The sequence below is a fragment of the Crocodylus siamensis genome, unplaced genomic scaffold (genome assembly GCF_052110815.1).
Source record: "Crocodylus siamensis isolate JL-2025a unplaced genomic scaffold, ASM5211081v1 HiC_scaffold_142, whole genome shotgun sequence".
In the NCBI taxonomy this organism is placed as follows: Eukaryota; Metazoa; Chordata; order Crocodylia; family Crocodylidae; genus Crocodylus; species Crocodylus siamensis.
In genome coordinates, this window is record NW_028324552.1 from 16,951 (window position 1) to 29,688 (window position 12,738).

General features: G+C 55.1%; 1 pseudogene; it reads left to right on the forward strand.

The window, feature by feature from the left end:
- Positions 1-213: 213 nt before the first annotated feature.
- On the forward strand, positions 214-11,490 carry LOC149851837 (Ig heavy chain V region C3 pseudogene; annotated as a pseudogene).
- Positions 11,491-12,738: the final 1,248 nt, after the last annotated feature.

Consider the following 12,738-nt stretch of genomic DNA (forward strand, 5'->3'; position numbering starts at 1 on the left):
ACCTGCACCTGCAGATGAAAAGCCAAAGAGCAGAGGACACAGGTAGCAGGGCCTGGCTGTCCCTGTTCACACCCCAGCACAATCTACTCCCACCATGAGAAGAAAGCAGCAGTGCTGCTTATAGGGTGAGTGAGATGCAAATCAGGGGCAGGCCATCCCATATAAAGCTGTGCGCCTGGCTTACCGGGATGTACCTATAGAGGCAGCCTGAAGCCTGTGGGGTCTGTGCAGTGACTGGCCAACACCCCCAGAGCTTCCCCTCCAGAACCAACAAAGATGGGACCTGGGCTCCACCTCCTTGTCCTGGCAGCAGTGCTGGAAGGTATTTGGCACTCCTGGAGGCCAGGGAGATGGAGGGGAGAACTGCACTGATCCCATATGAATACTAGTTACTCTTGCTTCCTAACTTGGTTTTCAGGTGCCTGGTCCCAGGTGCAGCTCGTGGAGTCTGGAGGGGCTGTGAGGAAGCCTGGAGACTCTCTGCGCCTCTCTTGTAAAGCCTCCGGGTTTGACTTCAGTAGATATGGCATGAACTGGGTCCGACAGGCTCCTGGGAAGGGGCTGGAGTGGGTTGCTTATATTGGCACTTCCTCCAGTCCCATATACTACGCTGACAGTGTTAAGGGGCGATTCACCATCTCCAGAGATGACTCCAGCAGCCTCCTGCACCTGCAGATGAACAGCCTGAGAGCAGAGGACACGGCCCGGTATTACTGTGCTGGAGACACAGTGAAGCAAATCCTATTAGAGCTGATGCAAAAAACCCTGAGAACCAACTCTGCTTGTGCCCTGTCCCACAGGAAGCTGCAGGGACCTGAGCAGCACAAGACAAGGCCCAGTGCTGGAGGGAGCCGATCTGTTGGCGTCAAGCCTGAACTAATCACACGTTCCTCCGCATGGGGTTCCTGGGTGAGCTGGTCACCACACTCAGCACTGGAGCCAGTCCTGATGGGAGGGCAGGGGCAGGGGCTGCAGCCCCAGCTCTCTCTAGTGAGAAACCTGGGACTCTCAGCATCTCTCCTCAGTCAGGCAGCTGCCCCATCTGCAGACGCTGTGAAGCCCTCTGGAAAATAAGTTTTGCAAGGTCAAGACCAAGTGACAGTTCACAGTGGCCCACTCAGCCTGGACAACCCAGCACCTCCAGAGATGGCCCTGGCCCTGCCTCTGGGGGTGAGGAGGTGGAAGAGGGGCCACCTCCCTATTACTGCTGTGCCAGACTGACTCAATGGGGCGCTGCCCTGGAAGTTTTTAGCATCCTGTCCCCCAAGAGAGCATCACCCAGCCCCTGACTGACCCTGTGATTTTGCAGATACACTGCACACATCCCTCCCTGGGATTACCCAGCTCATGCCTCATCCACTCAGCTGGGAGTGCTGGAAGGAACCACATATCTCATTGAACTGGATTTTACAGGTCTGGAAGCAAAACCCCCAGCTCAACCTTGGACTGGGCACCTGAGACTAGAGAGAGACATGGGAATGCAACTAGCAACAAGCCCAGGCTCTACCTATGCACGTGCCTTAGGGGTGGGAACACCTTCAAAGAGTCTGTAATGGGACACTGTTGAAGCCAGACTCTCTTGCCCTGGACCTGGCAAAGAGAGGTCCACTGAACATTGGCTAGGATGTGGCCAGGCACTGAAAGGGGAGCCTGGCTTGGGACACGGAGGGCAGAGAGCAGGCTGGGCTGTGGGGTCTCCCAGCTCTGCACTCCCAGGGGACACAGTAACTGCACTCCCAGGGCAGCAGACAGGTGCAGGAAAAACACCCCCATCACCCTGCTGGACCCCCAACTCCACAGAGACAACACACATGAGGAACCCAGGCTCTGCCCCATGCACCCGGGCTCTCTTCTCCCCACCCAGGGCTGCACAGAGAATTAGGCCCTTTGTCCCAGAACAAGCCGAAGCACAAGGGAACTTCTCAGGTCCTCTGGTCACCCAAAATGCCCGCACTCTGAGGCCACTTTTGATCCCTTCTCTCTGCTCCTAGGTCACAGGCATCCCCACTCCCATCAGGGCTGTTTCCTGTACACATGGAGCTACCACAGCCCACTGTTTTCCCAGGTGTTCAGCTCCAGCTGCACTTGTTCCTTCCCCAGACCTGAGGAAGGTGCCAGGTGCCCAGTTTGCCTGACATCTCTCCCAGGTGCACAGCAGGGCCAAAAATACTGTCACCAAAACACCTGTCTGCTTCCACTCCATCTCCTGGGGTACCTCAGCTGCCTCCCCACTCCAGGCCTGGGCAGGGAATGGGATTTCCAGGCATTGGCTTCATCCCACTGAGCAAAGCTCTAGGTCCCAGCACTGCCTCATTTTCCTGTCCCCAGGTGTTTAGCACTTGAGTGATAACCACTTAAGCCCTTTTGAAAATGTTGCCAGACTGATGTCAATGGGCTGGACTCTCCAGTCCACATCTGAGTGTCCAGATCTAGACCAAGGGAACTCCAGTAAAAGCCGAAAGGTGCACACACGTAAAACTAGAGCAATGCAGCAGTGGTTAATGCCATGACCTTTGCTTTGCTGTTCACACCTGTGCATCCTGCCTTGCCTTATAGCTCATGTGTGGTTGCAGCCTGCCTGGCTTATGGGCGTGTTCCTAGGACAGGGCTCCTTGTAGCCTTAAGGAACCGTAAGGTCATGATGGCCCTTGAGTTGGAGTGTGCAGGCCCAAGACATGGAGACATAAGAAGCAGCTAAAGAAACCTACAAGTCAGATGCAACCACTTACATGCTAAATGAGGCAGAAGCACCACTGCTGCCATCCTGGGGGCCCATCCAGCATCAGGCAGGGAAGGATTGAGGGAGGGGACAAGAAGAGTGGAAGGGGAGGGCAGGAGTCCAGCTGGCTAAGTTTGGGGGGGAAACAGCAGGGGAAGATCCTGGCCAGCTGGAGCCTGTGGGAGAAGGGGCAGAGTCAGGGCACGCTCAGTGAGGGGTGCAGGCCAGGTGAGAAGAAACTAGTGTGAGTGGGATGGGGAGTCGGCCCCTTCGCTCACATCTACAGAACAACCACGGGGTAAAGGAGTCTCCCCAGGACGGAGCAGTTCATGGTTCTCACATATGGCTCCGTGGGGCCTTTCTGTCCCCAGCAGGCCTGACCTGGGCTAGAAGCTCTGACCTCCAAACCCTGGGGTGAACCCCTGGCAACACTGTCCTCAGGCCCAGAGGCGGGCAATGAGGGGCCAACGCAGGAAATGTCCAGTCTGTACAGGGCACTAGGTCCCTAGGTGAGAGGCAGGATGGGTGCAGGAGGCAGGAGGCACCTGACCATCATCTGGGCTGGGGCTGGGGCAGTTCATCACGCCTGAGTACTGCTGGGATGTAGCTGGGGGGACACTCACCTTCTCACTGCTCTCCATCTTCTCCTCCACCCCCCATCTCCCACAGCGCCAGCACTGGGGTGGGAGGCAGACACTGGTCACCTCACAGACAAACCAAACCCCCAGGCCCCTGCCACTTCCATCACCCCTTGCCCCAGCCTTCCCTCTCTACACCACTATCTTCCTAACAGGGACCTGCCCTGGGCACCCTGCCAGACCTGTCTCCCTTCCTCCCTCTCTGCTCCCTAGACCTAGGTCTGGCTCCTGGGTGCAGTCTGCACATACATGACAGGGAGGGCTCCCAACACAGAGAGGCCAGGCTTGCAGAGCCTGTCCCAGCCCTGCCCCACCAAGACACACAAGGAGCTTGGGGGAGTTGTGGGCAAGGGACTTACTGAAGACACACCAATCGTTTTCCCTTCACTCACCTCTTCCCTCCCGAGGCCTCCAGAGCTAGGCAGGAACCCAGGGGTCCTGGCCCTAAAACCCGTCCTACTCCTGACCTGCGAGACCCTTCCCAGGACCAGGAATGGGGTCCTGGCTCCAACCCTCCCTCATCTCCACTCAGATCCCACTGTCACAAGCTCACACTAGGAAAAGCATCATACCTTTCCCCCTGTCCTGTCCTTTTTTTGACACTTAGTCTGGGGGCTCACCTCCATCAGGCCACAGCTGGAGTACTACATCCAATTCTGGGCGCCGCACTTCAAGAGGGATGTCGACCGCATGGAGAGGGTCCAGAGGAGGGCCACTCGTATGATCAGGGGACAGCAGGGCAGGCCCTATGAGGACAGGCTGCGGGACCTGAACCTGTTCAGCCTCCAAAAGAGAAGGCTGAGGGGGGATCTTGTGGCTTGTTATAAACTAGTCGGGGGGGGATCAGCAGGCACTGGGGAAGTCACTGTTTCCCCGAGCACCACCAGGAGTGACCAGGAATAACGGTCAAAAGCTGGCAGAGGGTAGATTTAGGTTAGATATCAGGAGGCGCTACTTCATAGTCAGGGCGGCTAGGGTCTGGAACCAGCTTCCAAGAGAAGTGGTGCAGGCTCCTACCCTGGGGGTGTTTAAGAGGAGGTTAGATGCACATCTTGCTGGGGTCATTTCCCCACCTTACCCCTGCAGGGCCATCCCCTACTGATGCATGGGCTGCACTTGCAAAAAAAAAAAAAAAAAAGAAAGTGGTAGGCTGAGCGGAACACCAACCCAGGAATGAGGTTAGGTCAGTGTGGCACCGACCCCCAAGTCAAGCACCAAACAAAACATGCCATGGGTAACATAGAGGGACACCCCAACATCACAACACACAGCAGTGCACACACACCCTCTCACAAAGCACCAGGAAGGCTACACCTTCCCCGCATCCACTTCAGGAGCCTTGCAGAGTCGGAGCACAGCTGTGTCCTTTACACACACACCCACCCCGCCAGGGTACAGAAGCATAGAGGGCCTCTTTTCTGCATTACTGTTCTCCCTACCAGGGGGTCTTAAGAGCAATGGCTCCCCCTCCTTGTCCTGCTCATCCTCAACTTCCCCCCAAAACAGCCCTTCCAAGATGGTCCACATGTGACTGTGCACAGTCTGTCACTGCTGGCTCAGGCCTGCACTGAGTGTGCCGGGACCCTGCTGCGTTCCCCTCTAGAATTGCTCCTTCCTGGCTGACTTCCCCATCCCTGGCTCCTCCCTGAGTACATGCACACAGAGTCATACAGAAACACACACAGACATGCCTCTCACTATCTGTCCTCGGCCAGGCCCAGGCACACACCCTCTATGCAAATCCCAACCCAGCTCCTTGCTCAAGTAGCTGCCCTGGAGTGCTCAGAGCCAGTGTCCCCAGGAGCTGGGCTTCCTTCCCAGGCTCTGTGCTCCCCTCCTGCAACACAATGACAGCCCTGCTCTGTCCCCTGCTCCTCCTGGCCCTGGTCCCAGGTGAGTGCTGGGGAGCTGCACCAAGTAGCAGAAATTGGGGAGTTTTGTCTGGGTGGATGCTGACTGATCCCTGCTTTTTACAGGCACCCAGTCCCAGCTCCAGATCCAGGAGTCTGGCCCAGGAGCAGTGAAGCCTGGGGAGACCCTCAGCCTGACCTGCACCGTCACTGGTGGCTCTGTCACTAGCAGTTACTGGTGGGGCTGGATCTGGCAGGCTCCTGGCAAAGGGCTAGAGTGGATGAGGTGGAGGACTGGTAGCACAAGCTATAACCCAGCTTTCTAGAACAGAATCACCATCTCCGTGGACTCCTCCAACACCAAGTACTACCTGTGGCTCAGCTTCCTGACCCCTGCAGACACTGCCACGTATTACTGTGCCAGGGGTGGCACAGTGATGCGGAGCAGAGCAGGGGCCACACAAAAAAGGGAAGTGGATGCTTAACAGGCAGCCCTGGCAATTTCCCTTCTGAGACAAAGAGAAACACACAAGAAATACATGACCAAGAGCAAGCCAAGGCTGGTTCTCCCCAGGAGCTCCACACTGCTGTGGGGATTCACAACCAGACCCAGGCTTCAAGCAGGGAGTGTCTATTCCCAGGCCAGATCCACTGAATGCCCTGCCTCGCCTGAGTCCCCAGGTCCTCCCTTAGTGAGAAGGGGACTGAGCGCTTCCAGCCTGAAACCTCTGACACACATGGGCACCAGCAGAGACATCACACACACAAAGTAGTGACATGTACATGTAAGCATACATAGGTTCATGAGCACACACACACAAATGGATGAATAATTTTTGTCCACCCACATGACAGCCCAACACCACAGGGAAGACAGAGAAGGAGACAGATGAACCCAGAGCCTGGCAGGGAGTGCAGAGGAAACTGCAGCTCCTCGCAGGCCATGCCAGGGAGGTGCAGTTGTGCCTCATGCACTGGCCTGACCCTGATCTACAACCTCCCTCCCCTCTCGCAACCTAGACAGGTCCCATTCTGCACCAACTGCTGCCTCCTCCCAAAGCTGAGTCCATCCAGCCCCACAATGAGAAGCCTCAGGGCAGTACTGAAAGGACTGAACTCAGAGCCTCATCCAAGCACACAGTATGGTGTCTGTGGGCATCACTCCAGGGACCTGGTTTGATTTGGCTCTGCAGAGAGGAGATGTGATTCACGGTGCTGCTGGCTGTGTAGTGAGACCCTGTCCACTCCTCCCGCTTTGGGGTACAGACTTGCCTGCTTGATGGGGGAATGGGCTCACAGTCTGCCGTGATGCTCCATGGCATATTAGCACCCAGTAGTGACCTGAGTTGGGACTCCAGCACCCATCAACATTGGGCCAAGTCAGCCGAAGTCTATGTGTGACAGAAACACACAGAGCGTGGTTGTCAGCGTGGAGGTTTGGGCTCATCTCCTCCCACCATCTAGCAGGTTGCATAGCCCAGGGCTTATCCCAGGCTCAGCACTGGCAGCAAGGGCCCCTCATCTGCCTGAGCCTGCTCCCAACTTTGATCCTTTGGAGAAAGTCACAGGGTTGGAAAGATAAAATGGCCACGGTCTTTCTGATATAACCTGGCTTTCCTATAGTCTGCTTTGTACAAATCTAACTAGAGCTGACAGGGGAGCAGGGATTGCTACATACTCTGTGCCTCTAAGTACAGCACCAGGGGAGAGAAGTTCAAAAATACTTAGGTGCCTGATGCCCAGTCATTATAGAGAGTGTCCGATGCCTAAAAACCTCCCAACACCTGCACCCTCCCCATCCCTGGCTCCTCCCCGAGGGCCCCAGAGCCCTGCTGCCCCTGCCCCACACATACTCACCAACAACTTTGCCTGCCTCTGCTGGGCACTGTGGAGACAAAAACCATTTCACAGCTCAGAGAGCTGGAGCTGTCTCAGAAATTAGCCCCTTCCCTCATGGATCTGAGTGGTCTGCTCCACAGCCCCAGACAGAGGGAGAGAGAAGGACCCGGGACACCCTGCCCTGCTGTGCTCAGGGCCCCACCGACCCCTCCTACCAGCCTCCTGGTGCTCAAAATAATTTGTAGGCAAGGCCTTCCCTCATGTGGCCCCCCGCTGCCTGTGCACAGAGCCCTGGGGCTCAGAGAGGAGGAGGGCTCTACCCAGGACACAGCTGTTTGGTACATGTGGGCACAGACACCTTCATGGGTTGTCCTGACCAGGAGGCAGAAGGGTCGCCTGAGCATCACCGAGTGCTCATCCAGCACCGATCCTGGTGCTAACAAGCTGACGTTAGGGAAAGCACCATACCTTTCCCCTGCCCTGCTCTTTTTAGACCTTGGCAAGTTCTGGTCTGCGAGGTTTTTAGCTGGACCCCATCCTGATGCCCAACGTTAGCGAGACAGAGGGCCCTCCAGGGAGACTAGCAAGTACGGCACAAAACTAGCTGAGCTGAGCAGGGAACTTTTCAGTAAACTAAATCACAAAAAGGAAGCTTATAAGAAGTGGAAACTTGGACAAAGTACTATGGAGGAGTATAAGAGTATTGTTCTGGCATGCAGGGGTGAAGTCAGGAAGGCCAAAGCACAACGGGATTTGCAGCGAGCAAGGGAGGTGAAGGGGAATGAAAAGGTTTTCTACAGTATGTTGGTAGCAAGAGAGAATCAGGGAAAGTGTGGGTCCCTGACTGAATGGGGGAGGCAACCTTGTGACAGAGCAGGTAGAAAAGGCTGAAGTGCTCAATGCCTTTTTTGCCTCAGTCTTCACAGGCAAGGTCAGCTCCCAGACTATTGCATGAGGCAGCACAGTTTGGGGAGGAGGGAAGCAGGCATAAGTGCTGAAAGAACAGGTTAGGGACTACCTATAAAAGCTGCACGTGCACAAGTCCATGGGGCCAGATGGGATGCATCCAGGAGTGCTGTGGGAGATGGCTGATGTGCTGGCAGAGCCTTTGATTATCATCTTTAAAAACTCATGGCAATCAGGAGAGGTCCCAGATAATTGGAGAAGGGCAAACACAGTGCCCATATTTAAGAAAGGGAAGAAAGAGCATCCAGGGAACTACAGACCAGTCAGCCTGACCTAGACAAAATCATGGAGAAGATCCTCAAGGAATTCATTTCCAACCATGTGGAGGAGAAGATGATTAGGAGCAGTCAGCATGGATCCACCAGGGGCAAGTCATGCCTGACCAACCTGATTGCCTCCTATGATGAAGTGACCGACTCTGTGGATGTGAGGAGATGGGTGGATGTGATGTACCTTGATTTTAGCAAGACTTTTGATATGCTCTCCCACAACAGTCTCACAGGAAAGATAAGGTAGTATGGGATGAAGAAGGGACAGTAAGGCAGATAGAAAACTGGCTGGAGCAATGGGCTCAGAGAGTAGTAATCAAAGGCTTGAGGTTTAGTTGGCAGCTGGTTTTGAGTGGAGTGCCCCAGAGGTCAGTCCTGGGGCTGATTGTGTTCAATGTCTTCAACAATGATCTGGAAGATGGCATAGAGTGCACACTCAGCACGTTTGCAGAGCACACCAAGCTGGGGGGAGGAGTGGATATGCTAGAAGTTAGGGCGAGGATTCAGAATGAACTGGACAAATTGGAGGATTGGGCCAAAATGAATCTCATGAAGTTCAACAAGGACAAATGCAAAGTCATGCATTTAGGACAGAAAGGTTGCAAGTACTAGTACTGTCTGGGGACTGACTGCCTGGGCAGCAGCTCTGCTGAAAAGGGCCAGAGGATTACAGTGGAAAATAAGCTGAATATGAGCCAGCAGGGTCTCCTCATTGCCAAGAAGGCTAACAGCATCCTGGGCTGCATTGCTAGGTGTGTTGCCAGTAGGTCCAGGGAAGTGAGTCTTCCCCTCGTTTCAGCACTGGTGAGGCCACATCTGGAGTGCTGTGTTCAGTTTTGGGCCCACACCACAGAAATCATGTGGACAAATTAGAAAGAGTGCAGAGGAGGACAACCAGAATGGTTCGGGGGCTGGGGCACATGGGTTATAAGGGGAGGCTGGGGGAACTGGGCTTATTTAGTTGGAAAAGAGAAGACAGAGGGGATTTAATAGCAGTCTTCAAGTACCTGAAGGGGATTCAAAAGAGGACGGAGCTGGACTGTTCTTAGCCATGGCAGATGACAGTATAAAGTGCAACCGTCTCAAATAGCAGCAAAGGAATTTGGGGTTAGCTATTAGGAAGACTTTTCTCACTGGGAGGGTAGTAAAACACTGGAACAGGTCACCAACAAAGGCTGTGGACTTTCCATCTTTGGAGGTTTTCAAGACCCAGCTAGACCAAGCTTTGATTGGCATGATCTAGTTGGAGACGGTCCTGATATCGAGAGGTCCTTTTCAACCCACTGTTTTTATGACACTATGCTAAAAGAGTCTGGCCCAGGGCAGCCTGGACAGACCCTCAGCCTGACCTGCACTGTGTCTCCTTTCTCTCTCACCAGCTGGGACGTGCACTGGGCTCACCAGGCATCAGGGGAAGTGCTGGGGTGGGACAAAGCTATTGGGGCTGGTGGAGGCACTGTCTCTAACAGTGCTCTCCAAAGCCACCTCAGCATCAGCAGAGACACATCCAGCAGCCAAGAGCACTTCTGCCTGTCTCCAGGCTGCCGGGGTCCAGCCTGGAGACACAGCCCAGTATTACTGTGCCAGAAATACACACAGTGAATGAAAACCCATGAGAGCCTGCACAGAAACCAGCCCTGCAGGACCCACCTGCCTGTGTGAGAGTCAGAGGCAGCAGCGCCGTGCTCAGCCTGCTGGGTCAGACACATCAGGTCTAGTAGATCACAGGACCCAGTCAGGTGCAGCCTCGCTGGAGCACTGCTCAACGTATGCTGTTCACACAAAGGCTTTGTTAAAGCTCTGGCCAGAGTATGTCTCACCAGCAAACCTGACCAATGCGTGAGCTCCTCACAAGTAAACAGAACTTGGCATGTGGGCCAGATGTGCACGCCTTTGCCAGGAGCTTGCAATGGGAGGCAGAAATCCCCCTGGGAAACAGGCCCAACCCAGCCCCAACAGGCAAGGGAGAGGAGGGGAGAAAAGAGATGATTAAAGCATCAGGCCTGTGTGTTTCAGCTGGCCAGGCTGCAGGCCACTTTATAGCAGGAGAGGTACAGTTCCCCACCAGCCTCCCTGGGAGCACCTGCCATGGAAAGGTTTCACCCAGCCCTTCTTCTACCCCAGACACCAGACAACTACAAATCCATGTGCAGGGAGGCAGGTGGGCACACGGGATCACACACAGGAAGGGTTTCCCAGCACCTGATGGATTGTGACTACCTGAAACCCTTTCATCAGCCTGAGCAATCCCCACCTCCTGCTGAGCTCCCTGCCCTGCCTCAGGGGGATGAGTCTCCTTCACACAGACTCTGACCAGTGCAGGCAGGAGACAAATGCTCTTAATTCTTATCTCCAAAAGGAAAGCACATACAAATCCAGGCCCAGGGCCTCCACAATGGTTTGGCTTGGTGGGGACAGGTCCCTTCAGCAAAGGGCAAGGAAATAAGGCCCCAGAGCCTGCTGTGGGAGGTACCAGACACAGGGGATGGGAGGGTCCAGCCACTGTCTGTGCCCAGCACAACTGATCCCCCTCCCTGGGGAAAGCAGCAGGGTGGTATAAGGCAGGGGTTATGCAAATCACAGACAGGCTGCCTGGTATAAATCACTGTCCTGCTGCCCTGGCAGCACCTGCACAGACAACCCACAGCTCTCAGGTCCAGGCACTGACCACCAACACACAACATCTTCCCCCAGCACCAGGGAAGATGGGACTTGGGCTCCACCTGCTTGTCCTGGCCACAGCTCTGCAAGGTATTTCATCTTCCCAGAGGTGAAGGAGGGGAGTGTTGCACCGATCCTGCCCTGATACTGGTTACTCTTGGATCCTACCTTGCTTTTCAGGTGCCTGGTCCCAGGTGCAGCTGGTAGAGTCTGGAGGAGACGTGAGGAAACCTGGAGACTCTCTGCGCCTCTCTTGCAAAACCTCTGGGTTCACCTTCAGTGACCAGCATAAGGACTGGGTCCAGCAGGCTCCTGGGAAGGGACTGGAGTGGGTGGCTGGAGTGAACAATGCTGGCGCCACCCAGTGGTACTCCCTGGCTGTTCAGGGGCGATTCACCATCTCCAGAGACAACTCCCAAAACCTGCTGTACCTGCAGATGAGCAGCCTGAAACCCGAGGACACAGCCCTGTACTACTGTGCCAGGGACACAATGACTCAAACCCTATTCATAGCAATACAAAATCCCAGCTCAGATCCTCCCTTCTAAGGTGCCAATAGCGGGGAGCCGCCTCACACACAGCACAGCCCTGCACAGGGGCAGGAGGGGATGCAGAGGACAGGGGAGAAGACACCCCACCCTCAATCAAGACTTTTTTTCAGTTCCAGGAGCCCTGACAAAAGCCACCCCCAGACCCAGCTCCAGGCCCCAGGAAATCCCAGGCAGCTCTTTTTCAGTGCATGTGACAGGTGGGTAGCAACTTCACAGGAAGCACCATCCTGGGCAGAGGTGGGGTGCACCAGGCTCTGGACTTTGCGGGGAGGAAGGAGGGTTGAATTGGAAGAGCCTTGGCTACATCACCCACTGCTGCCCAGGTTTCTGGCTGCACAAAGCCGTTCCCACTCTCACTCCTGGCCACTCCCCAAAAGCACACACCCCTGCTTCCCCAAGACAGCCTCCCAAGGCCCAGCCTCCTCCCTGCTCCCCAGCCAACCAACCCACTCCTGCTCTTGCTGCCTCAGTCTGATGAGCTGGGTGATTTGCTGGGTCCTGTCATCTCCACAACACCCCTTATCTATGATGTTGAAGCCAATTGCCAGGACCTGTCCATAAGACTATACCGGTTTCCATGGAAGATGCCCTTGTACCAGGTGGCTCTGAGCCTGCAGCTGTGCTTCACCCAGAGGGAAGGGGAGCGGAGCGGACCCCTCTCCGAGTCAGCTGAGGCAACTCCTCCTCCTGCCCCTCCTGCTTCCCAAGGTTTCTGCCCACCTCTCTGCACAGCTCTGCCACAGCTGGGGAGGGAGCAGCCCCTCATTTATCCTTCTCATCCTGCTGCCCACGGGGAAACAGTGCCTGGGCCGCAGTTCAGTGCTTGTTGCCCACTCAGCCCCTCTGGGCAGGATCCAAGCCCCAGCTCTGGAGAAGGCCCCAGGCGAGAGGGACAAGGAGACAGGGCAGAGCTCACCTGCCTCTGGCCTGCAGAAGGAATTTGTTTCCTGGTTTGGGGACCTTTAAGATAAAAACTGATACAAGAACCAAAGGACAGTTTTTCCTGTGACACACTGGAGATCCCTTGCTTTGGAGCTAACTCATTTAATCTAGCCTGCTCTGCACACAAGCTGAGGTGATCTGAGCTGTGCCACGAGCAGTTGCATCAGTGGCAGAGAGCACGTCAGCATGCAGAAAATGGCGGTGGAGCACTCTTGAACTAAAGCACTTCTGAGGAGATTTAGTTCAATCTTGCACCACCACCATTTTCAAAGTGCTGACATGCATTATGCTGCTTATACAACT